Source organism: Falco punctatus (genome assembly GCF_963210335.1).
Source record: "Falco punctatus genome assembly, chromosome: 10".
In the NCBI taxonomy this organism is placed as follows: domain Eukaryota; kingdom Metazoa; phylum Chordata; class Aves; order Falconiformes; family Falconidae; genus Falco; species Falco punctatus.
The window spans coordinates 9,335,558-9,363,104 of NC_137590.1; the positions used below are offsets into that span (position 1 = coordinate 9,335,558).

The following is a 27,547-nucleotide window of genomic DNA, read 5'->3' on the forward strand; positions in this document are numbered from 1 at the left end:
GTTGAGCATACAAAGCAAGACTGTACTATGGATATCTACAAAATTAAGATAATTTTGAAGCCCATCACCACTTAGTCAGATAAACTGCCTCTCCCTCAATGCCTGATCGGGTAACATCCCTGTATCAATCACGTAATTTGCTTACCTCGAAAATTACCTGTAGGTAACTCAAACTGCTGCTGAGAGTTAAGGGGGGAATCAATTCGTTTAGTAATTATGATCCCCATCTGCTGTAAACCTCATCTCTACAGATTGCTATTGCTGTATGGGGTACACTTAGATAACTGCAAGGCGATTCAAACAAGAATTGCGCTAGCAGTGGTTAGAGACAGTAGTATAAATTTTGCTGATTGAAAATTTCCTACGTAAAGCATTTTTCAATGAGAAATTGGATTTTCAACTATTTTTTTCTGCTTTCTCCAAAAATTTTGACATTTCATTTCACAGCTGGAAAGATCTTGAGGCAAATAACACTTGCCATTTAGTGTTCTTTTTTAGTGTTAAGCTAAACTTAGCATTCGTATTTTCAGTTATTTTTTTAGCTTTTCAGTTTTCACTTTTCAGTGAACTCTTTCCTTCACTACTGAAGCCAATCAGGGTTTTACCATTTACTTGAGTAAGACCAAGATTTCACTTTTACTACATGAAATCATTCTTGTAAGGATTCTAAATGTCCCTTAGAGAATTTCAACCTGTAACCTGTATTTTAAAAAGGACCACTTAGGCGATCTTGTTTCCAAGTAAGACATAATGATTAACTCAGAACTCTATTAACAAAAAATTAGAGGGTAAAATACAATTAATGACAGCCAGCAGGGTTTCAAGGAATATAAATCTTGTCAAACAAACATACTGTCTTTTTGACAGGATTACATATCTGCTTGAGAAAGGTAACTGGGACAACACAACGTACCTGGATTTGTCCAGGACATTTGACTTGGTCCACCTGATGCTTTGCCTCATTAGGTATTTAAATATGTGTTAGATGTTTTAAATACTGGCTTGCCATTGAATCTCTCAGTGCATTGTTAATAGGACATACCACTGGAATGCTTCCTCTTTCGAAGCTGTATTGACTATAATATTTGTACCAATGATCCAAGCAAAGATGAAAAATACATTTGGTGAGCACTGCAAGGTGACACAGGACTTGATGGAGCAGTGGATAACGAGGAGAAAAAGTTGCTACATAGGAGCAAAATGAATCTGCAGGTTAAGGGGTTTCAGTCCAACAGAATCCATTTTAATACAGTCAGATATAAAGAAAACCCTGTGGGAGCAAAGCATATAGATTATAGCTATGGTTTATATCTACTTTAAGACACAAGTAGATATATAGAAAGGCTGTCACCTCTGCTAAATTCATAGTGCAGTGCTATGGGGAAAAATCCTATTCTGTATAAATAAAAGTAATAATAAATTAACTAAAGCAAACAAAAAAAAGGCAAGTTAAACTAAATAAAGTGAATAAGGAATATATTTTATTCTTATATGCAGCTTTAATTGGGTCACTGGGAAATGTCCATGTTTCAAGTGTGTGTAGATTTCTACACAGAATTTAGAGACCCAGCAGAAATGACCTGAAGGCTGGAAATCCACCCTTCTGCTGTGAAGTTTAAAGAACTTGACACATTCAGCTTATCAAAAATACTGAGACATGCTTTGATTGCTGTGTGTAGGCATCTCTACGTGAGAGCCAGCTTCTTAGTCTAGCTGAGAAAGCATATATTTGTTGACCAAACTTAGCAGTAAAATAATAACATTATATTAAAATGAGATATAGTTCCTAGTTATGAAGGTGATGGAAACAAAAGTCTCAAGTGCACTCCTGAGTGTGTTTTTTTTTTTCTTCAGAACAGGATTAACAGCCCTTTTGAAGCATATATATATAGAAAATCAAGCTAGATTATAGGGAAACTATTGCGAAGACACAGTTTAGAACTGGTATATTGTGTGTACTTACATATGTGTGCGTGTCTGAAGCAGTGTTTACATGTTTATGTGTGGCAAAGCAATGCAGCTCATTTATGTGAACATTATTTAGTGTGTTTGTATCATATAAGGATGTTAATGGATGAAATTAGATGGCTTGTTCAACTAGACAACCAAATAATCCTGTATATTTTCAATCTATATAAAGCCCTTTTCTTAGCTTTAAACTAGGTTAGTAAGTGAATATATTTGTATTTACTCTCTTGCAGGTAGCTGGGTATTTTTTCTACTGTGTTGAGTATTTGTTTCATTAATTTGAAAATTCTTTTAATTTCTGTGGCCTGTTTTTACAAAAAAACAAGCTTTCATTAGAATTTCCAATGAAATTTTATTTCTCAGATATTTTTCTTTTCGCAACACCAGACATTTGAGATTGAATGTGTGGGGCCTTTTACTGAAAAGTAAAAAACTTCTACAGCAAGCAGATACCTTTCTACCAAAAGACTGCCTTAGTTAAAAATCTAATTTCCACTGCAAAAGGGGAAAAGAAGTTTTCAAACAAGAAAAAAAAAAAAAAAAGACAGCTCCAGTGTCCTGCATCACTGTCTGAACCTTGCCAGCACTTCTGTAAGAGAAGGGATTGACAAAATAATTCATTAACAGGAATGTTCCCCTCATGGAGGGGATTGAATAGCTGCATGAGAAACTTTAAAGCCTCCTTTGTGTATCCAAACAGAAACATGGCTCAAAGAAACAGGCATCTACAGCAGTTCGGAGTGCGGTGAACTCCGGGCTATTTGTGGATTGGCTTTGAGAGTAGTTGCTCTTGATTTCAGAGTACATCCTAATACCCCAGCAGGCTGGAGACTGGGGAGACTGGCAAGGGAGAAAATAGTGCAGGGAGTTTGCCTGGCAACAAAGGCATAGCAATTTGCTCCAGTGTTGTTGTGAAAAGAAGATGCTTTTGTGAGTCGAGAGACATGTGATAAGTGTAGCATGAAAGTGTCGTGGAAGTAATTGTTCTCCTGAACTCAGCTCCGGGCTGCTCTGACTCGCAGTGGTCAAGGTCTGAAATGAGGAGACCTGTTCCAAGTCTTGCATTTAACAAAGCAACTTAAGAGACTTCCATCCCTGCAAATATATCCTGTGCTTGTGACCGTGATTACTGGGATTGCACCGAGGCCTTAGGATTTTTGCATTGATAAAGGAAAGTGCAGCGGGGAGTGGGGGCTGGCTTTGAACAAGGGCCTGTTTTACAGATTTTAAGACAAAGATATTAATGAATCCAGTTGGGTGCAACTGATAAATGTCATCCATGGCTCCATTTGCCAACTGGGTTCAACATCATTTGTTCTCGGTACGTTTTGGGACATCTTTGTGGTGTCCTGTCCATACCAGCAACCTGTCAGTTGTTTCTGATGCTTTATCAGCTTCCCCTGTGCATTTGAGAGTGACAGTGCATCCACGGCGTTTATCAGTCACCTGTGGCTTCTCTTATCCTTGCCTGAAAAATATTTATGCCAACGTCCCCGCTCAGACTGTTACCCACTGCCCCCCTGGCTGTTTGTCTACTATGTGGTTTGTCATTATACTAAATTGAGCTCTTTGGGACAAGAATTGTCTTCAGGTCACTCACTGAATAGCAAAATTAGCTATTTCCAGGCTGATTTTGCTGCTGAGTGCAGTAGCAGTCGTGCTGTGCGATGCATGCCGCTCCTGCAGGTGCATTTCTAACCCACTCGCCACAGCCGTGCGCAGGCTTTGGCAATCGGCAACCCGGCTCTTATTAAGAAGCAGTGGATTTTCCTTAAACTCTGATTAACCAATTATGTTTCTTCTGATTTAAATTCTTCTGTCATATATTTCACCATAGGGCAGAACAGTTTACCGAATTTAAAGAGGACTGCCACAGTTGTGTAAATGAATGAGATGTTTTCTTAAAATAACTATTTATACATGTAAATCTCTCTCTGGATCTTCTAAACACTTTGCATCTCTCCCGTTAACTCACGCAGTGGCATCTCTCTCTGTCAGGCATGTCACATATAACCAGATTGTAAAATCCAAAGAGCAGAGGGCATGTCTCCATTTCTTTTGTACAATGCCATGTAGTGGCTGGAAGGATGAGGAAGAGATAATATTTTTCTGCTGGGGATACAACAAATTTAAAAAGGCTTCTCCCTAATAGAAATTAAATTTGAGACACTATGTTTATTTTGAAACAGCCAAGTTGGTATTTATGTGAAATTAATTCTAGAAAATTGGTTATTTGTTTCAGTTTGAAAGTACGGTTTCAGCCCAAACAAATATTATCAGGTAATAACATTACCAGGAATTTCTGGTTCTCAATTTCTGTTCAGCAGTATAGGTTCAATGTAGTTTTGGAGGGAAAAAAAAAAAGCTGCAGTTGTTAAAATCACAATGAAATGAAAACTTGTAATATGAAACAACACAAAATTCATGCAGCATTTCCTATGCACTTTTAAATGAAAAATACAAATTTTCATTGATTTTTTTTTTCCCCCAAGATTAAATAAATGAAGAAAAAATGTCTAGTAGCAACAACTAAATCTTCCAAGTTAATTTCTTAAGTTAACTGGAAGAAGTATGAGCATTAGGCCAGGTGGAATGTGACTTTCTAGTGGAAGGTGTCCCTAGTGGAAGATATGGAACTAGATGATCTTTAAGGTCCAGTACAACCCAAGCCATTCTTTGAATTCTGTAATTTGTAACTGTAAATTGCTAAGTTGTTCATGCAACAAAACAAAACAGCTACTAAGACGAGCTAATATCCATAACTTTCACTTATCTCCTTTTTAGTATAAAAAGTATTTTCCATATTGTCTGGCTTTCAAAGTTATTTTCCCAGGTTGGGAATTAAGTAAATTATGCTGTATGAAGCAAATGGTCTGATGCAGTTTACTGCTGCCTACAAGTGAGGCACCTGTAGATATGTATTTAGGTTTTTTCCTTTCATAGAAATCATTAGATAGACAAAATGGCCCATCTTGCTTGCAAAAACTATCCATTAACATACCATCCTTCATCAGGATAGGTGGCAAGTAAGGGTTTAATTCTCTATTTTCAGACGAAAGGAACTCTGATTCTAGTGTGTATTAAAGGTGGAAAGCTAATTTTTGAAAGATCATGGTTGAAACTTATTTTAGCTTTATATTTTTCCTCCTATCATGAAGGAAAGTAAAAATAAATGAGCTTGATTCATCATTCAATTATGTTAATTTATAGCCCTATAACCCCAGCAGTCATACTGACATATAAATGATGAAACAAAGCATATGATCAGACCCCTATTACTACAAAAGAAGTGTTAAGCCAAGGATGAGTGAAAATTTTGGAGGCCAGTAGTGTACAGATGGAAAAATGCAGTTTGTCCACAGACCCCAGAAGGTATTCTGTCAAGGTGCTTAATTATTATTTTTTCTGGAATTAACACTGAACTCTACTTTTGAAGAAATATTTCTAGCTATTAAAAAAATTAAAAAAAACACTGTAAACTAAACCTATTGATTTCCACGAGTTGTCCTGTTTGTCCTAAAATGAAATACAAGTGGATACTGTTTCTTTCTAGTTTTCATGACCTTAACTTTTTTCTTTAGGCAGCCCAAAATGGATGATACTAATAATAATTTGAACACTGAATGAAACATGCATAGCTTTACTTAGATCATATTTATTCCAGGATTTATATCACTGTCTTCAGTGAAACTGTATCATGACTAGATTTGGCCTGTAATTATTAAACTGTTAAGCCCAGTTGCGTAGAGGAAATTGAGAGATGCTATTACGTGGTAGCTGTCATTAGGGTGGAGTCAGTTTTGTCTCGTGCCGTGAATTTTCCTTATTTATTTATTTATTTAGGTTCTTGATAAACATAAAAGTGCTTGTGGGCAAGGCGGGATGTGGTGAGGTCAAGGGAGAACAGCGAAGTGCCTTGTGGTTCGGTGAGCTCAGCAAGCAGAGGCATCACCTATGCATAAAGTAACAATGTGTGCCTTAGGTCACTGATGATGTAACAAATTCATTACACTGAAGTCATTTCCCATTGCAATCTCCAGGTGGGCATCAGTGCTCCTGCTCGGGAGCTGAGGCAGGGCTCTGCACGCATGCTGCTGTGTCTGATAGGACTAAGCCCACTGCAGGTTATCTTTAGTCATCTTGTCTCTGAGCTAGTGAGCAGAATTAACATCATCTTAAAGCTTGTTTGCTCTGGGACTCAAGTTTTTCTTTCAAATGATAAAAATCTGTTTTTTCTAGCTCCAGTGAAAACAGAGATTTCAGAAAGTTGTGAGGCCAGCCAAGTGTGCTGAAGTAGACTCTGGCTCCTACTCACTTGCTGGCATTTTTTGACTGTATTGGAACCTGTTATATTAAAACGGAGTCCCGAGGGCATTGGAAGCTGCAGTATGTATCTTTGGAGAGGAGATTTGGCAACTTTGAGTTCTCCGGCAGGATTTACAAAAGCTATAATAAACCAAAGAAAAGGTCATTAAAAACATGCTGAAATTTCCTTTATTCACAGTAACCCCTTTCTCAGTCCTTTGGTGTTTTAAGTACCATCAGTAGACTGAAGTTTGTAGCCAGGGAGAGAAACAAATAGCCAAGGGATGGGTTAGATGTGGAAATGTTCAGGTAAAACGTGTGGTTGTTTCTGCAAGTACTCAAGTGTGCACACAACTGCCTGTTTGCATCTGTATCAATGAAGGTGCATGTTTGCGCATCCATTTACGACCTGTACCACATACCGTATGCGCAGCACCCTTGTATAGATAAAATTTATTTCACACAGCATGCTTTTCTGTTGAACAGTGCTTGGTCTGCACATCACATTAGACTCAGGGTATTGTTCTGTAACTAGAGATACCGCAACATTGTATTTTCACCACATCCTTGTAAGTAACAAAAAGAAAGGTGAGAGGTACCAGAAAGTAAATTTACACTTTCAAAGTGAGGCTTTTTTAATTTCCAAAGTGTCTTAAAACTAAAGTCTTGGGCATTGATCACAGCTTGCAGACTTCTTTTGTGCTGGGCAGTCCCGTTTTTGTTCCCGTTGCTATCCGTGGCAGTAGGACAACACAAGCTTGCTGGGTTGTGGAAATGAGGTGCACCAGTAACTTCGGTACCATCTAGCTGATCTGAGTGCTGAAGAGCTCTGCAAGCCGCTGCCTCTTCCTTTCAGAGCGAATGGGCACAATTTCAAAGCTACTGGCTTTGATATCCTCATTTTAGGCAAAGTACAAGTGAGGTGATGATTAGAAAGCTTGACTGTCCGTAACTGTCCCCCACCTGTGGGCCCCAAGAGAGCACAGAAGGCTCCAACCAAGTCACCAGAACTTGGCAGGTTTTCTCATGTTTCTAGAAAGTATGTAATTTCTCTTAATCCTCCCTGAACCTAATATCTGATAGTGCATCTAATAAAGCCTGTAAGTAGTATTTTATGAAGCTACAGTTCCCTCCCAGGCTCACGAGGGATCATTTTTCTCTTTGAAAAACAGCTCATCATTAGGAATCAAAGATGTTTGATATACAAAATAATTTCCCGAATTAGGGTTTGTCAAATGTAGGTTTGCAAATCTCTGCTGCCCCATTTTTTTTTTTTTTTTTTTCCTTCTCGCTCTCCCCTTTAGGTTGATTATATCTTGCAACCAGAGGCAAAAAAAAAATTGTTCCACCCTTTCCCCTCCTTCCATCCCTCCCTCTGCCTTTCCTTATCTTACCCCCTCTTTGCCATGGTAGCTCAGCCACACTGCAACCCCACCAGATCTGTACCCGTAGGGCAGCCACATTATCCTCAGCACATCAGCAAAGGCTTCATTAAATCGCAGCTACCTTTGCAGCACCCACCGGACACTCATGGCAGTCCCCAGGGCTCCTGGCAGGGCAAGCAAGCTGTTGGCAGAGCCGAGCGAGAGGGGGATGCGGATGGCTCTCCCTCCTCCAAGTGCCAGCAAACAGTTAACGGTTTAATACTTTACAAAAAAGTCAAGACAGACTTGTGATTCTTGATGTTAATGAAGGTGTCACACATTGTCTAGAGAAAGTTGTGCCTGGCAATCTTCCTTTTTTCGGATGCCTACACCACTGACATTTCATCTCGCATTCAAAGAGCACTACCTTAATGAAATGCATAATTAACATATTCTAATTGTGCTGAGCGCTGTGATGATTTTGACAGAACTCACTTTCCATGTCTAATTTGATGCTAATTTAATCTGTTCCTCTCCCGCTGACATGACCTTTCTTGATTGAGTTTCACTGAGGAAATTTTTTGATGGATTGATTTATCAGCATTGCGGAGACAACAAAGGCTCAGGGTGCATGACAGAAAGCGGAGCAGGAATGGCCCTCCAACGCCTGCACACTCTGAACTTTCTGGCTGCAATGTCCTCTTTCCAGAGACTGCTTGTCTGATCTACTGATGGAATTCAAGAAATGTGACATCTGTGTGTGGGTTTGATCTCTGCGATAAATACAGTAAATATCTTATTGTGCTTGTGAATCCCTTGGAAGGAAAACTTCTCCCTCTCCTGCTGCTGCTCGGTAGTAAGTGGCGTGGGCCACCGAGTAGCAGAGCAGTGCCAGCAAGGGCAGACTCTCGCTATGCTGCTGCCCTCCGGCAAGCACCCAGGGTTTTTGGACCATTTTAATTAACCTGGTCATTACTGGCTATCAGCAAAATGGAAAGTGCAGGGAAATGGGATTGTAAGACCTGACAAAATGTAACCTACTTTTTAGGTTGCTTCATCAAACTTTCTCTGGTGCTTACTTATAGATGTGTGTGTTTAGTAGCCAGTATGTGCATTTTATGACACACACATATATATATGCACACACATCTGCACAGATATGTATAAATTTATGGATTGTGTATATATGATTATACCCTTATTCAAACATCATAGAGAAGGTTTAATAATCCTCCTAATGTGACATATATTAGCTGTATCTCACAATGCTGAATGTAAGCATGTATGTGTGGGAACACAGAGGTGTGCAGTAAATCTCATGGGGATATATCTATGGTCGTTTGTTTGGTTTTTTTCAATTACTCCACAAAGCTTCTCTCATGTATCCGTTGCTTCATAATGTGACAGACTCTTCCTACCCTCATAGTATACCTAGCTTATTATACGGGGTTCTGTACCGGAACTAAAAAAGTCCTTCCTAACCCTCGCAGTGTTCTCTTTTGTACCCCGAAGCATGAGATTTGAGTTATCTTTGCATGTTGCACTACAGCTGTTGCTGGTCATAAACTTAGAGTTCCTTGTACTGCGTTAGCATGTGCGTTTCTGCTGCTTTGGAAAAAGCAGAGATAGTATCTCAGTTTAGAGATCATAATAATGTTTAATTGACAACATTGTTTAAATGGATATTATAAACACCAGTCACATAAATTCTTAATTCTTTTTGGTTTAATGTTTCATCAAGATAATGTTTCAAAGATTTCTTTTAAGGACTTAAGACACACATGTTCACTTTCTTTAGGAGCTGATGGAACAGTTTAGTTTTAAAGAGGACTTGTTGATAAAAGTCCCAAGATGGTTTCCTATTAGTATTTAAGCTACACCGAGCAAACAATAGATGCTGAAGGAGAATGGGAAAGCAAGCCCGGAAAGCAGAGCAAGCTGGTAATTCTCACTGCTAGGGCTAGGAACCGCGTGCATACTGCACTTGCATGTCGACACGTGGCCCTATGGATTTTTGTTTGGTCTGTGATCTGAGAACTGGTTCAAGAAGGGCTTATGATCAATGAGCTCTGCAGAAAGGCACAAAGGCAGTCTTGAAAAGTGCTGTAGCAGCAGGCGTGGGGGGGTGGTTAAAATGCCCAGCCGGCACCAAATGGCTCGCTCTGGAAGCGGGCTGTTCCGCCCCCCCCCAGGACACGGGCACTTTGCTTTCCAGCCTGCAGCCGTGTGTTGTGCTTCCCCCGCACACATGCTGCAGGACAGCATGGAAGAACGAGTAGTCCTCGTCCCACTTCTGATGGACAAACTGAAGGTTGAACCCTAACCTGCTCAGACTAGAGCAGGGTTTGCGATGCTAGGGAATCACACCCATCGATGTGGGGCCTGAACTTGGTTCTCAAGTGGATGGTTTTCCTGGGTTTGGTTTTTCTTATTTTATTTTTTGATAAGGAAACTCATTTTCCAAGAGTCTGGCCTGTCTTGATTTTTGATTTCTCTTTGCCAGAGAAAGGGTCCCCTGCTCTGAAGGGGAAAAAAAAAAAAAATCTCTGAAGGATTTGGCACTTGTGTATACATTCTGGCTAAGTCTGTTGGGCAGCTGCATACCAAAATGTGTAAACCACGTTATAACTGTGAAACTATGAGTCATTCAGTGTTATTTACCATTGATACTGGCAGGCAGCCTGATCTGTTACTGTAATTATGTCTCTGTCTCTACCAGTGAGATCAAAAGTACAGAAATTCCAAGTAATAGGACTACAACTATATTAGTAGGGTGAAACTCTGAGCATCTGGATTGGAGAAAAAGATATTGAGTGCACAGTGTTACAGGAGATCAAAGAGGAAACTAAATCTAATAAAACAGTAATAATTGGTAAGCTCACTTCCAACATATGGAACATCAGAATTTGGTATTAAAATGTTATTTCTTAAGAACTTTAAAAAATTGGAGCAGATAGTTTGAGGACATACAAGACTTGTGTGTATTCTGCTCTAGGCTCAGTATTTCTGGAAAGAAATCAGATGTCTTCATCCATATTTAGAAGACTAGTTTAAGAACAATTTTAAAATTTAAAAAAAAAAATAAAATAAAAAAGCCCAAGTCATCCTAAAGAACTCCTACTTGGATATTTTCATCTGTGGTCACCTGGGTGCTTCTGGTTATTTTACTGATGAAACCAACTGGAAAGCAGGGGGGTGGAATTGAGTTTGCAGCCTTGCCTGTTCATCAAATGCTCTTTTTCATTAGAACAGTTCACTTCAATAAAATCCTGGGCACGTTTGATAAGACAGTATTCAAGGAACAAAGCTGTTAGGAAATGACTTGCTCATAAGTTCCAGCAATAATTTTTGGCCTTAGAATATTACTTGGTGTTTTTCATTGTCAGTCGAAAATGAAAATGTAGCATTTCAATTGTAACCCATTAGAAATGTAGCAAGGCACACTGTTCGGTACAGTTGATCTACAAATTGCACCAGAATACTTCTGTGAACTTTTGATCTGACAGTACTCATGGGGGGGGAAAACAACAACATTCGAAGAAAATGCCCGTTAATTTGAATGATTGAATATTCAAGGAGAAGGTTTTTCCTTATCAAGGTTTCTACAGAAGGAAAGGGAAAATTAGTAAAATGTGTTTAATATAAATAGAACCTGACTACTGTATGAAGGAAAGTTTTTTAGAACTGAATGCTTTGCAGATGGGTGCATCTTCTTGCAAAATGGTTGAGGACAGAAATGTTTGGAACATGTAAAGGAAAAATTTAAGATATAGATAGATGCAGTGAGTCATTCTGTCATAACTTTGTCCATATTTTGGTATCTCCATTGTTCAGATTTGTTTCTGGTGGAACTATAAAAGCTATGATTTATATCTGTGAAAAAGTTTTTTAATATGTAGGCCTTGCACAATATGGTTTGTGAGAGAACAAGTTTGGAAAGACACACTGCTAGCTAGATAAAATACTGTTTAAAATAGAAATGGAAACATGGCATCTTTTCAACGGACCGAAGTGCTATTTGCATTAGTATTTAGTGTTGTCTATTTTTTTAATAAGCTCTCTGACATCTTAGGAATGATAGTTATGATTCATATAACTTCAGTTCTTGTTCTGAGAGAACATCATAGAAAATATTTCCACAGTAGCCTTAAGGGATATATGGTAAAGCATAGTTTGTGGATTCATTACAGGAGAGTGGCTTCCCATCAGGTGATGGGTTTATCAAATATTAAAGCAGTTTGTATTCTTTTTTTCTTCCAAAATTGCAAAAGCATCTGGGAAAACCATTTTGGCCTTGAGTCTGTTCAGGTCTACCTTTTACTTTGGAATATTTTGAAGGATTGACCCGCAGCTCTTTATTCATGTCAAAGAAAGAACACTAGTAAGATAGGGTTGTGTGAGCTGTGCATTTGGACTTAAATTAAGAATTCAGCCCCACATCTATAAAAATGAGCTGTACATGTACATTCTCCATAGCCCCTGAACTTCAAAAGCAAAGGGAGCAGCTGTCCGTATCTATGACTGCTGTCATAGATAGCCACTTTTGAGAAATCCACAGCCATATATATGTGTATATATAATGTAATATATATTAAATTCCACTCCCAGCTAAGGAATCAACAACAAAACAAACAAAAACTTGCAACGCTGAAATATCTGAAGCAAGCCTTTTTTCTGAGGAAATATTATTGAGGTGCTGAACAACATTTGATCACTTGCAACCCTTTCAACTGACGTTCTATTATCCACATGTCTCTTTCATTATGCAACAGATGGTGAGTCCTGTCGCTGATTTTTTTCTTCAGATTCACAAAACTTCAATGGATTGTAATATGACCCTAAAAATGAGTAGAAAAAGAAAATGCTTGTTAAGGTTTTATCTTTGATAATAATCCATTGACAGAGAATAACAGCTGACCTCCTATGAACTAAAAAAAAAAGACACATTTGCCTTATTTTATGAAGAGCATTTGTCTAAAACATTTCACTGAACTGCAGAATGTGGCCTTCAGCTGAAATGAAAGATGGTCCTTCTGTTGCTACACAAAGCCATATTTGCTGCTGCAAAGTGCAAAAGGATAGGCTGACAAATTGATAGTATGTCAGGAGCGTAACAAACTTGTATTCGTCTTCACAAACATCTGCATATTTGTGAAGATTCTGAACGAGAAATATTTCATTTAGAGGCTTCATTTGGCAAATTTAAGATGGCCATCATGCTGAGGTCTAAACATTGTTAGAAATGTCTTTAAATACAATCTCTCTGTCTGCTTTCTGGTCACTTTATTAATAGACAAGTCACAGTGCTAAAAGGCCTGGGGGGGGGAGTCTTAGAGCAATTAAAAGCTATGCTCCATATGCTTTTGATATTTTTTTATCTCATCCTAGACTAACTAGATCCTGATTTATTATGCCATAAGTTATTAGACCAGTTAGTTTGCAATAGTAAGTAAAATAATAATAATAACACTTCTATGTTACCCCTCCTACTGATAGATTTTTAGTCGTTTTCCAAAATAGGGCTCAGTCTGGCAAACACTTGCATATCTGATTAACTTCAAGCACATATTCATCCTACAGCTGGGTAAGTGGGTCTTCATCTAGTCATATCATGAGATGTGCTGCTCAAACATGACCAACTTTGGGATGAAAAAAAACATTGGGGCCAGATGGGAGTCATCCATGCCTTCTAACCTCTAGGAACTTGATCTAGGTCCTTGAATTAGAGTCTAGGCTCTCTCTGCAACCAGGAGAGCAAAGTACAAACCTTTGGTGATATATTCAGGGCACTTCCACTATGTACCAACTCCTCTCCTTTAGCTCTAGAGGAAACCTGAACTGCTAAACTAATATTCTTGGAGTAATACCGGTATTTAGATGCAGCCTGTAGAAAAATTGTGATTAAGATTTGAGATTTTTGGTAGTTGTTTTGTTGAATATTGACATTAATGTAATTAATAATACAGAATATTTTACCTGTAAATCATTTCTCCTTTTGCACCTCATTTTCTGTGATGGTAAGATTTGCAGGAGGAGTTCAGTAACTGTTCAAGTTTAGGTTCTTGTCCTGTAAAAAAGATGCGTTCATATACTCAAATTAAGCTGTTTATCTTTTAAATCAAATTCCTGGATGGATCAAGCCAAGCAAAGATATGAATCTTTTTTTTTTTTTTTTTTAAGTATGTATGCTTGATTTAAAGCACAAGCTAATTGTTATCTCAATATCATACTTCTGTGGTAAAGAAAAGTTGGTAGACCAGATACTCTGCTGCTATAAGCCTGCATAAAGCTTTTCCATTTTAACCAGCTAAGAATCTCATTGAATGCACATATTTTTGGCAGGACTGGCTCTTTAGACACTATTATAAGTTGGTCTTTCACATTTTTCACAAGTCTTTCAGGCTCTGCCTCTGAGTTAGGCAAGCATGAAGGAATCGACATGAGTCTAACTAAACAAAAAAATCAGCCCCAGTGCTTGCTTCTTGCCAAGAACAGTGCCCCAGAACTAGAGCACTGCTGTGTTTACTGGCCCTTTCATAACACTGTCAGTATCGAAGAGTTGGTAAATAGAGAACTCATCCAGGAGGCTGTCAAATTCTTCTGCACTGCTGCACACCCCAAGATGATATGCTAACTCCTCTACCATTTTGCCAGTAAGCCGGAGTTTAGAGGCTGGGTCAAGAACGAATGACACTTTTCCAGTAGGCTGTCCTTAAGGGGAAATGATGTTATCTCCTTATTTTTTCTCAGTATTGACATGAAAAGGGAGCTATTTGATGCTCTGAATAGAGAACAGCTATGCACTTATTATGTACCCCTAGGTTTCTTCATATCATCACCTCCAACCCATTGCTAATTGATTCATACATCCTAAGCAGTTTGCAAACATTCTTGAACCAAACCAATACTATTTGTATTACAGTAGCCTTCTAGAAAGCTTGCAAAACAAAACAGTCCTTGCCCTAACGAGCTTTGAGTCCAAACAGCAAGGCAGACAGAGCGATTTGCCAGGGGCATGCTAGAAATCAGTTGTGGGATGACCAGACCCTGAATCTCTGTTGTTGTAGGCAGACACTTGCTCCCCAGACCACGGGGCTTCCCTATCAGCTGGTGCTGCTTGATTTGGAGGTCACTGTGGGACTGCAACTACAACTCCATTTCAAAGGTTAAACGCACAAGAGACCTGTTTAAATTTCGTCCTGTAACTATTGGCAAATTAGATCCAAATGACAAGTCAGGATCTGTACTGTCAGTCTCTGGGTCGGTGCTTGTATACAATAAATGGAGAAATTTTGTCATATTACAAGAAAATCTTTCATGTCCTTTAATACAAGAATATTAGAATCCTGGTAGGTGTTTTGCTGTATTCAGTTATTTGATCAGTTGACAGTTTTAGGGTGTCATGCCTCATGATTAGCACTGACAACCTGCTGGACAGTTCAACAGATTTTGAAATGGATTTTGTGGCAAAAAGTGCATAAAGCACAGTTTTGGTTTCCTGCTCCAAGTCTGCTCACTGATTCTCTCATCCTACATGTGAGGGAAAGTAGTGATGTACAGCATGAGTGAATGTAAATAATTTCCACCCATTTGGGGGGTGGGGTGGGTGGAAGGGACAAGTTTTGCAGCAGCCCAGGTGAATTTGACATTCCTGGAGACGTGCAATAATATCATCTGCTTCTTTTCCTGAGTTCCTCTGCTATGGCAGAGGCATGTTGGCATGATTAGCCTCCTTGGTAGCATCCTCCAGAGGGAATTCTACAGAGATGAAATACAAAAACTGCTTTAAAATGGTAAGTCACAAATAGGATCTGCCATGAGGCATTATAAACAAAACTAGGCACAAGAGACTCATAAAAAAATTAAAGTATAAAGTAAGAGAGAAAAACCCAAATCTTCCTGACTAAAATCTCATTTGCACACCTGATTTGTTTGCACAGCTTCCAGGATGCAACAAGCACAAAGGCAATAAAAAAAACCAGCCAAATGTCCAACACAATGACCATTGATTCAAGCATTAATTTAGCACAATTTTCATACGCACTAATGTGAAGGGTATATGCAGCTCTGTTTGGCAATGTTTGTAGTTTCTCTGCGCATTTGTGTTGCTGAAAATTTGGTCTTAACAGCCCCTATAACAGAGAGATGCTGCAGGGAGGGAGAATAATTGAGGAAAGCATTTTCTTAAGTTTTAAGGATTACAATTGTCTAACTACTCCTATCATCAGGATAAAGCTAATCAATGTTTTGAATACATTACCAATAGCCCTGTGATATGAGAGTGGTGTATTTCTCCTGACACATTCATTTCATGATACTACAAACATAATCTTCTGGCCTACAAATGTAAAATGGTATTTCAGCATATGTGGATTCTTTCCAGGTTATTTAGCACATTCTAAGTCTTCTTTTTGGATCTTGGAAATTTTTTTTCTTGTTTTGATCCTGGTTATCTTTTTACCTTTCCTTAAAGCAAACTGTTCTGTTATTTCTGTATAACAGTAAACTTAGCATAAGGAGTCCTCTTTTTCCCATCTTCTTCTCCTGTAACTCCATCTTCTGAAAACTTCATACACTTGAAGACAACCCAATCCAAGTGAATACATGCATTAGCCTGGACAGACAGAAATCTTTTAATATTCCTAAATATTTTTAGGAGTAAATCTTTCAGTGAAGTTCTTCACTGTTTTTCATTGCTCAGAAAACTTAGTTCCTCACTTCCCTCTTTCTCAACTACAAAATATTTAAAGGTGTATTCACCAGGTTTTAACCTCAGGCTACTTACCACCAACCTCTCTATTTCAGAGACGTCACTCACTATATCTCTATAGTGATTATAGAGATACTATAGGCATTCTACAGCCCCAGTCTGTACACTTCTACTCTGATGGAAATCATTTGCAACTGAGTGGTGTTTATACCAAAGGAATGAATCCTGCTGCTTTTCATTTTCATGCTTGCCATTGCCATTTCCTTGTTCCTTGAAAAAAAAAAAAAAAAACAAACGGGGTGACTGGAAGTGCAGTGCCTGCCTGCGCAACGCCAGCCATGAGCAGCTCGCGTGACTGCAATAAAGCTGGTTGAAATGTGGGATCCTGTTTCTGACATTAGTGGACAAAGTTGGCCCATGGATAGTCCTGTCTGGTCACATTGATCTCGCAGTAATGGAAAGCAGGTGGACTGCCAGAAGAGCAGCTATCAGGTGGGTGACAGGAGTGGCAATCCCAAAGGTCTAGCAGGCATGAGAGACGTTAGCTTCATATTCAACTGGTTCAAATGGGAGTGCCATTATAAGAGTTAAAGCTTGTAAGCTTAAGTGTGAGGTTATTATTAATTTTTAAATTCCAAATCTGGATGCTGAGCCTTGGCTAGTCAAATGAGTGCTTCAGCTGCTTTCAGCCTGGAATCTTGAATCCCTGTTTTCACTGTGCCTGTGCTAAAGGAAAAAGCTAGACCGTACAGAGTGATTAGCACCAGGACTGGCCAGGAAACAATAGTTCCGCTTGGTGAAAAACTTCAAGATTTTACACATTAATAATTAGTTTCTCATCAGTGTGAGAAACAATTACAAAAATCATAGCAGGGGCGTGGAAAAGCAGGAACCACTGCAAAACTAAAATGGTCCAGTAAGTTAAATTTGGGAGGGTCACACCCAACACGATCCCATCCTCTGATTTAGGCAGAGTTAGATCTGAACTTTGGTCTGTTAGGTGGTTAACGTGCACTCTAAGCAGTCAGCTCACTTCTGCTCTTTGGACTGTACTTTTGTCTGATCTGAAGATTACTAATTGCAATGAAAATATCATCAAGATGTAATAGGTATGTTTCCAATGATCAGTTTTCCTTCCAGAAAAATACAACAGTCGTGGACAGTATTTTATGTCAAAAATTAACTTTCTGACATTGCAATTCAGAGAAAGGCTTGTTATGTTGGTAACAAATACTTAAGGGAAGTGTTCTCAGTAACGTAGTCTGTAAGATATCTTGAGCCCACTGAGTAAGAACTGCTACATAAGTATAAATTAAAAAAACATTACTTGATATGCTTCATAAAATTATACATTGGATATATCAGGCTAGTTCAGGGGTCTATCATAAAACTTAGGCTTATATAAGTAAACGTGAGATCTTTGTCTCTGAGTGCTCCACAACAAAGATAAATTTGCCATCCATTTCTACTGCAAATATATTCTTTTGTGTACAGGGAAATTCAGGTTTTAGAGCCAAGGGGTGGCATTGCTAGTCTCTGTGTGAGCCTGTGCGTATGTATGACTTGGAACAATTGCATTGTGGTTTGATTACATCATCAAGGTTGCATTCTGACCTCAGCATGGTAATTGAACCATGCATCAACCTCCATCTTCTACTCAGTCGGGTATGTTTGGATGTGGTGAATATGTGGTGGCTGTAGCTACTGACAGGAACTACCAGGCATTCAACTGTGTCCAGACAGCTCTATTTCTATCCCTAATTAAACCATCAGATATTTTTCTTTTCTTTTCTTTTCTTTTTTTTTCTGTGTCCGTTTTTAATATCATGCACAAGTATATTCAGTAAAGTACTTCTTATCAGTCAGGTATGACCAAGTTTGTCTTTTGGAATTATTCTGTAAAAATTGAGGCATTGATTGTCATCTTACATGAACCAGAAGCAACAGAAAAATTCTCTCCCCTCCATCCTTAAGGGAAAAGCATTTACTTCTCCATAGGCAGAAAAATCAGTTCATGTAAGATATGTCAATTAGGAGCGGACAGCATCATGGAATATTATTTCCAAGATAACCCCTAAAGTAGCAAAATTAATTAGGCCAGTGGTATTGAACAGGTACTAAACCAACTGATAATTTAATCTTAAGCCTCCGTCAACGTATCAGGATAAAGAGAAGCACAGGAGAATATATGTGTGCCAACTGTCATTTTTATTTGGGGACAACCTGGGCATTTCCTTTTTGGAAATTCATCTGAGGATTATTGGAGAAGTCTGATAAAATTTACCATATTGGTTTCTGCTTTTTTTTCCCTCCCCCCAAACACACTTATGGTATCATTATGCTAAGACAGTATATTGACATGTATGCTATCAGTCCACAAAAGAGCAGGAAAGTGGGAGGGAATATTCCGCAGAAACCTTTGGTCTGTTCTGCAATGGTGTAAATCTTGTAACACAACTTGCAGTCTTGGGCTGTGAAATGCACACGTGAGATCACAGCGACCACACGGTTCCAAACTTTCATCCCACTATGGTTCCCTAAAGTGACCTTTGGAGACTGAAACTAAGAATATAATTTCAGGGTCTCGTATAAATGGCTTTTTCTTCCTGTGATTCAACTCTCAGGTCCTCCTGAGATGCTTAGCAAGGGGAAGGAAATGCTTCCGCTGCGGTTTGAGAGAGAGCAGTGCCTCAGTGTGCTTGTCATTAGGTGTTTGCAGTGGGAATAGTGGGTTGGGTGGGTCCAACCCAGTACTTTATCCTCAATAACAAAGAATTGGAGGGAGAAACTCCAGCAAAGCAGAAACATATCTCAGACATTGCATCCACGTGGGCGATGTGCTTCCCTACCTGTCTCCACTTCAGACTTGTTCTTGTCATTTGGTCACTGTAAACTGGTAGCGGTCACAAAACGACTTTCATTAATCCACAGTTGGGCTTCTCATTCCAGTGATTTCTGGGATGGCTTTGTATCACACCATGCCATGGAGGATTGCAATCTGGTTACAGGAAAAAAAAAAAGGAGCATTTCACTTTATTACTTTAGCATTGAGAAAAACAAGTCTAATTGGCTTCTGCTGTGCTCTAATAGCTAAAGAACAACAAAGGCCTTTAGTCGTTCACATCACTTCCTGTTTTTAAAGGGTTTTAAATGCAACTCAGTGATTAACATTAAAAAGTAGCTACTATGCACACATAAGAACTACTTCATTTTTTAATTATATTTTAACAGGTATAGATTCAATGTTCTTGACATTTATAAGAGGTCCTTCATTTCCAGCAAAGTAACATAATGAAATATCCGGCCCCACGGCTTGATCACCCCTCTGTGCGTTCCCACGGCTGCGGCGGCAGGCCAGGCATATATTCATGTTGCCCATAATATTACACTAGGCCAGTCTGTGGAGTGGTAGTCATTGGAATAGAATCAAAGGAAAATGCTCTGCTTTCCCCACGTATGGGGGGGAAAAAAGTTTTAATTGATTTTTTTGTGTGTTTTTTTCTGTTCTGTCTTTGGTGTTTCGTTTTGACTGGTAATTGGCTGTGGACTCGAGAGCTCCTTCCTCTGTGAAAGTTTCCTTTGTTGAAATATCTGTTTTTGCAAGAAAGATTAACTGATATTTTCTGAACAAAACTATCTCGTGCTGGTTTGGGTGTCTATGACTGGTGTTTATAGCCAAGCTCCGCGTTGCTAGCAGGGGGCTGAGCTGGGCAGGAGGCTGGAGGTACCGTGTTTCGATCCCCTTACGAGCACTGGCAGAGCTGTGCAGTGCAGCCCACCCCCAGCCTTCTTATGGTTAAAGACAGCGATGACCTGGGTTTGATACTGTTGACCTTATTCTGAAAGCTTAGAGCTGTTAAAGGAAGGAAAGACGTGCAGAGCCCCAGGGTGCTCGGAGCAGCAGGGCCACGGGCAGCCCACACACAGGAGCTGCTGCCGGCAACCAAGCAGGACCTTGTGGGCAGAGACCAGGAGGTTTCAGAGAGTGACTAATAAGCCCTTGAGATATACAGGTCTGAGCACCTGTCAATAGGCTCCAGGCATGTTTCTTGCTGCCCTCTCTCCCTCCATGTCACTCTAACACGACCTTAGCAGGGACCATTTGACACAGAGCAGGTGACCGGTCATTTAGACATTGCTTCCCTTAAGGAAAGACGCGCAATACGATGTGCAATGGGGTGTGCTACACGTGAGCATGTCCTCAGGGGCTCAGCCACAGAGGAATGTGCATCAGCACCTGGGGAAATCAAAACAGGTTTATTTTGCAAGTGTCACACAAGCGTGGCTTGTGTGGGTTTTTTTGTTTCCACATACCATAAGTTTCACTTCATGTTTTTGGTGTGACTGATGCTAAAATGCAAAGTAAAACCCGTTTGAAATTGCTGAGTATCATCTTCTGTTCCTTGAACTTCCATATCAGGGAGCAAGGGGAAAGAAAACCCTACCCCTCTGTCATACTTTGTCAGTTGTTTGATCCAGTTTGTCTGGCATGATCCATGCCTGCAGAACCCACCACTGCGCATCTGCAGGCTGCCGTAATGCCCAGAGTAATGTATAAATACATGAAGCAGAAGTCCTGATTTTGTAGGATTGCTGATGTTTTTCATCCTTTTCAGCAACTGACCCCTGCAGATCTTGGCCTCAAAGAGGTATTTCATGACAGAAGGAGCTCACAAATGGTGGAAGATGTGTGTCGTGGAAAGGTTGGCATCATATTACTCATGTGTGAAAAGGACAGCAAAAATCATCAAAATGGACTACAATAACGGATTCCGTAAAGCTTAAAACTCCCTCAAGGCTGAAACATCTTGGGCCTTTCTGAAAAGAAGCATATATTTTGAAGAGAAGGGGGGGAGGAAATAAAAAAAAAGAAAGTCTAATCTTCTGCTGATGTGGCCTTGGCAATCGACTGAACTGACAAGGCTGTGTATTTGTAAAACAAGCTGTGCTAAGTATTTTTTCGGCCCTGTGTTTAGAAACACACGGGGTTGGCGGGGGGTGGGGGGGGAGGTTGTAAGAATAAATATGGAAATCAAATGTAAAAACTTCTTGCACTCGCAACCAGCTTCCCGGAGGGAATTCCTGCCTCTGTTCTCTGCTCTTCCTCCACTCAGCAAAACAACTGCCAGTCATTAAGCGGAGCTGTACAGCGCTCGCTGTACAGTAATTGAACAGCAATGGGCCCACCCTCATTTGCATCCCCCATCTCTTGATTGGCAGCTGTACATGAAATGCCATATCAGTTGAAAGTATGTTGTGAGCTGGCACTAATGATCCAGTGGCTCCGGGGAAACCTGCCATATTGTAATTCGGCTATCAGGCATGAAAGAAATAATTCTAAGTGCCAGCAATGTGAAGCCGAATAAATGTTTCAGTGCTGCAGGTTGCCAAGGGTGACACTTCTGATTTAGTATAAACGAATGCCCCGTTGCCTTTGGGGTTGGGGGAGTTCGCATTGTATCTGAGATGTGTGTATAAAACATTAGTATTAGAAAATGGCTTCGGCACGGGATGGGAAACAGAGGCCTGGTCCCAGGCGGCGCGGGAATGTTTACAACTAATGACTGGATGAAAGGATTTTTCTACCTACTGTAATGACAGGCAAAATAGGATTTGCTTTCCCTGAGATGGAGAATAATGGCTATGTTAACTCTGCTTTTCCTTTTTCTTTCTCTCCTTAAATGAAATGCTCTTTTGTAAAGAAAATCACATCTATTTTCTTCAGCGTAGTAGAGGGAGGTAGCGGGTTTAACTCCTTGGGAGCGTTGGGTGTTTGGAAGGAGGGAGGTGGTGAGGGGGTTAATGGGTGGCCTCTCCGGCCAGCCCCTCCTCAACTATCGCAGGCTTCGTGCCAGCAGATTTCTCAGTAGCCTTTATACTCTTGTTTAATGTTAAAAATCTGGTGAGAGATGAAAGGACGGACTCCGGATGCCTTAAAAATGTAATGCAGACAGTTCTTACGTTAATATTTCAGCTCCCGCACATTAGTATGTCACGAAAGGTGAGGCTGGAGGGACAGGTGTCTGCAGACACTTGGAGGTGGGAAGACAACACGTATGAGGAAGCTGGTGTTCTGCTATTGTGACTGTACACACACAGCTGCAGTAATTGTAAATGTAGCTAATTAATTGCATCTGCATATGGGATGATGGTGGCTCTGCAGTAACTGCAGACACAGGTACAAAAACCCACCAGTAATTTTTTATCTTTTTAAGAACAAAATTATCTGATGTTTTGGAGAAGAGTGTATGAAGGTGTGTGGACAGTTTGAACCTCTCTTCTTTCCATGTCAGTCACAGATGAGCTAAATTCTTAATTTTGTTATCCACACCCAGTCTGCCTTGCTTAATGGCAATATCTTCACTTTTGGGTCCCTTTTATTAACCCTTTCTTTAACTTCAGCAAGGTTATCTGAAAACCTAGCTGGCAGAGAAAAAAAGCACAATAATGCAGAAAATTATTCTTAAAGTTGCAGCTAAGTAGAGACTGAAAAAGAAAAATCTGAAAAAAGCTAGTTCAGCTTGGTAATGGTTAAGTTGCTGATACTTCAGCCTTTCTGCTGTCTGTGTTATTTCATTGTTTTCATGTATTCGTATTGTGTCCCTTTGTTGTCTTTTCTTTTATAATAAGCTCTTTTGGAACTGAAGACGTCTCTCTGCTTTGTACAGCACCTAGCATGGTGGTGTCTTCCTCATTGCTTGGCGCTTCAAGGTATTAGAGTAACATGACTGATAATAACGTGGAATAGCAGGACACATGTGTATCAATCCTTGTGGATAAAACAGAAAGTAGACCCACCACAGGGAGCCCCTGGCACCATGTGAGGTGTTGCCTGTGAGATGTTGGGTCTTCTCTACTCCCATATGCGTCAGTGAAAACTGAAGGCATTCAGTATCACTCAGGATCAGATCCTAACTATTTTGTTGAGGCTTTTGTTGTTGTTATAGTGCCCCATGATGAGATACCATCTGTAATTTGTGGTCAGCGGGGATGCAGGAAGGAAAATGACAAATTAGAAGCACAAAATGCTTTAAGATGAATGAACTACCTGAGAAAGAATGTGTGTCAGCCTGCAATTTATGAGGATAAAACATCAGAGCTGACAATCTATTATCAGAGATCAGATGAAGCCTAAAATTTTGGATATAGATTTGAATAGCCCCAAACAGAGGCAGCAGATGGATTGGTAGGCTGATATTCAGGGGTTTCGTTTGGCTCCTCTTGAAAAAAAGAAGGATTTCTTTCAAACTGTGGCTCTTGATTTAGTTTCAGATGTCAATCACTTGGCATCTTCAAAACTGTTCGGGAGAAAGTGTTTTGGTTCAGCTGCATCTCAGCATAATAAGCCTTTCAGAAGTGTCTGTTCAGACACTGAATATTATTCCTGTTATTTCTGTGCTGTCCTGCATCATCTGTATCTACACAGATGAGACCGCAGAAGAGCTGTATGTACATATAAACTTCATACAACCCCAGCACATCGATATCCAGTGCAGGCTGCCTCCAACATTTTTAAGCTAACCTCGGCATAGCTGTCCCAGGCCAAACCACAGGCACACCTAGCCTGACACCTTTTCCCTGTTGGTGGCCGGAGTGGTGCTGTGACACCAGTGGTGGTGGCCTCCCCTGCATGTAACCCCAGCCTGTGGCTCAGGGACTGCCTGGGTCATGGGTTGCATCTGTGTTTCACAGCACTCCATGTCCATAGCAGTCCGCAACCTCAGCGCTTCTTGGATGCATTTTTGCTTTTGGCATCCGTGGTGGCAACGAGTCCCACAGGTTAATCTGCTGCCATGTAAAAAGAAAAGTGTTTCCTTCTGCCTGTTGCCAGCCCTCTGGCTGATTCAGCAAGGAGCACGGTGGGACCACCCGGCAGGGTTTCCTGCTGAAGTTCCCAGAGTGTTTTACCATAGCTGCAAAACCAGAAGAGTTTGCTGGAAAGGACTGTCAGAAATACTTCCTCCTTTCAATCGTGGTCTCACCAGATGCTGTTGTTCAGGTGCCATTGGATGGCCCGTTGACCATTATTTTTTAAAGGAATATCCAGCCTTTGGGAAGGAGAAGGAAGTACTCTTATATTGTCTTTTATACCTTCTCCTTCAATTATTTTTTTTTTTAATAAAACACCTGTTCACTTCGCACTAAGAAGGGCTGGTTCTAGGCAGCTTTGATTTATGCTATCCATATTCTAACTCTGTATCCCCTAAGCATACATCCATGACTCAAAGATTTGCAAAATAACCAATATATAAAAGGTGAATTATTGTTTTCCTTTTTACATATAATGAATGATAGCTAGTGTGTTACAAAGACAAATATATGTTTCTGGTTTTTGTAACAAGTCTCTTTCCTAATATAAATATCCCTAAAGTGAGCGAGATGATTTCAGTAATTTGAGAACGGAATGTATTCCATGAAAGTTAATAATATGGTGCATCCCAGAAGTAAGACAACTATAAAGACATACAAACCAGATTATATCATTTTTATTTTTATAGATGAAAATCCTGGGAAAAGATTTTGTTAAATTACCTAAATGTAAAAACAAAGCCTTTGTAATACAGACAATAATTTATGTCATAATAAAATTTGTCACATAGTTTATGTGGAGTTATTTAAAAGGATTAATTTTGTAGATGCAGTCTGATAGATCCAGAGTGCCTTTCTGCAGGAATTGCATAACTTTTTTGCAGAAGTGAATCAAAATCACAGTGAAAGTGTGAGCAAAGAGGCAGTCATCTCTCCAGCTTTCTATTTCTGTTTAGATATCCGTGTTTGTAGTTACAATCGCACACAAGTCATGCAAAGTAGGTGGTCAAATGCATGCAAAATTCTGCTTGGCCAGTATCAGAGGTAATAAATGTGGTAAGGCAGAATAAATATGCAAAATATAGTACTTTAACCTAATAACATGACCACTTGCAAGCTTTAGCATAACACTGGAAATCACTAATGGAGCGCTGTGCAGATTTTCATGATACAAGCAGTCAAGAATCATGCATAATGGAACAGTGCAACAGCTAACAGCAGATTCACGCAAGATAATTTAAACTTGTTTGTATGGAAATGAAGAACTGATCTTTGAAGTGGTCCTTAATGAGATTCTGCTTGATCCTCTCTGTATCCGGAGAAAGTCTTCCGTTTTCCTTTTGCATCCGGCTCGTGTTGCTGGGGTGCAGAAAAAGGACTTGTTTAAATTATGAATGCCAATTTGCATCTACATGGTATTAGGTGAGAACTAAGTGCCGCCAGTAACTTCACGTATACTTGCAAAATTGTTATTGAAAGTTATATGCTTACAGTCCACTCCCACAGTAATGTTACTGAGCTTAGCATTCCTTGTCAGTGTGGCAGAGCCTGGACCATACCCCACAGCTTAATGCAAATGGATCCAAAGGTATTGTAATGAAATTTCAGTATGGGTTAACAATACAAGAAAGGCATTACCATCTCACATGTATGTTCTACAACAGAACAAGTACTAGGAATTTCGATGCTTTGTTTTGGGGTGCGTTTTGGGGGGGGTTTATGGACTTTTTCATTCCTACTCATATGCCTGAGCACTGAAATGTGCTGAAAATAATTCTGCAGTTTATCGTCAAAGCTATAAAACTCCATTCTAAAAGGGCTGGAAGGCAGATGCCGTGCTAGTGCATCCTGGAATATCTTAAACTACCATGAAGCTTCTGAGCAAACTCCCCCATACACCGTCAGAAAATATTGCTGAGTGATCAGCCTTTTCTAAACCTTAGCTCTGTCTCTGAAAGCGTCCATCTGGCAAATGAGGCTTTGTTTGTGCTTTTGAAAGGCAGAGGGAAAACATTCGGTTGTTTTTTTCTATCTGTTTGTTTGTTTGCACAGCTCAGGAGATTAAGGAGGACTTATTTAAAGTTAATGATTATGCTCCCATGAGGGGAAAACACCTTTCTGTGAGCTAAGGCTTCCCTCATCTATTTTTGTCTTCTGACGGGACATTTCTGCCTTCAAAGAAAGCAACCACAGTAAATATCTTCAGATAGCATTGGGCTCCTAACCTGCTTGCACCCTTATTTTTCAGGCTTCAATTTAAAAAGTCAAATAGTTCTCTGTAATGACACAGGGAGGAGGAACAAAGCCTGTTGTGGTTCATTTGTTGGGGTTCACATAAGGCCGCAGCACTAACACATCTGGGTTAACTGACTATAAAAAAGCTCCATGGAAATCTTCCTGCTTTTCCGAACTGAATGCAGCAGTAGGTGGGACTTGCTCAGATGCACAGGAATAGCTCCTGTAAAAGTTTCCTGGCAGTGGGTATATTCTTTAGCAAGGGTCACCCTGAAAGGCATCCAGCCTCTCCGAGGTGACAGCTAAACATTCCTCAGCTCCACCATGGCTAAGGACTGGTGTGGGGTGAAGATACCTAATATCAATCAGCTTAAAAGAGGTGTTTGATGGCTAAACATAGAACTCGTTGCAAGAAAGTACTAGAAAATATTTGGCTTTCAAAGGAAGACGTGCTGTGAGACCTAGAGCACCTTCAGTTTGTGCCAGGCTCAGCAGGAGTGGCTGGGACACAGCACCCAGCAGGATCCTTTCTCTGTATTTGCTGGGCTTTCAGTTAGCCCTTTCCTTCGTGGGGTCTCATTCCTGATTTCTTCACCCTCGTTTGTCATCACTGGTGCTTTCTAATCAGCAGGATGAGCTGCCATTGTAAAGCCTACTGAGCATTTCTGAAACTCTTTCATCCCTTCTACAAGCAACAGGATACAACAGTTGATGTCACGCATTTGCCTCGCATGGCTGTGTAGTGGGAAGGGTACTGTCCTGGAGATCAGCTTAGTCCCGTTTTCCAAGGTCATGAAAAAAAACTTTTTCTAATTCTATTGAACTTTTTTTTGTTTGTTTTAAATGTACATGCTAGAAACTTACCATTTTTTGCAAGACCGAATTTAAAAGATCATGCAGAATTATTATGTTACTATATACGTTTAAAGTGTTTAATTAGATTACCTTCACAAAGTCAGTCAAAGCAGCAGAAATTGTTACATCTGTTTAGTTAAGTTCTGGTGGTTTTATCCTACTCTGTCAATCCACCATTTTCTAACATCAATAGCACTTTAGAAGGTTATGCTTTTGATCAGCTATTTTTCTGGAAAGTTCTTTCCGGACCTGCCACTTTTGTACCCAGTCGGTGCAGAAGAAAAGAATCTCTTCTGTGCGT

At 39.9% G+C, this 27,547-nt stretch overlaps 1 protein-coding gene across 5 annotated transcripts in view; it reads left to right on the top strand.

The window, feature by feature from the left end:
* TSHZ2 (teashirt zinc finger homeobox 2) overlaps nucleotides 1-27,547 on the top strand; it is a 241,459-nt gene that overhangs the window by 171,641 nt on the left and 42,271 nt on the right. The window contains exon 3 of one of the 5 annotated variants that reach the window (XM_080405240.1): nucleotides 1-27,219. This exon is cut by the window's left edge and continues 14,080 nt beyond it. The exons of the other annotated variants lie outside the window; for them this stretch is intronic. The gene's annotated coding sequence lies outside the window, so the exon portion shown is untranslated. Of the gene's footprint in view, nucleotides 27,220-27,547 lie in introns of those variants that run through there. 5 annotated transcript variants of the gene reach the window in all.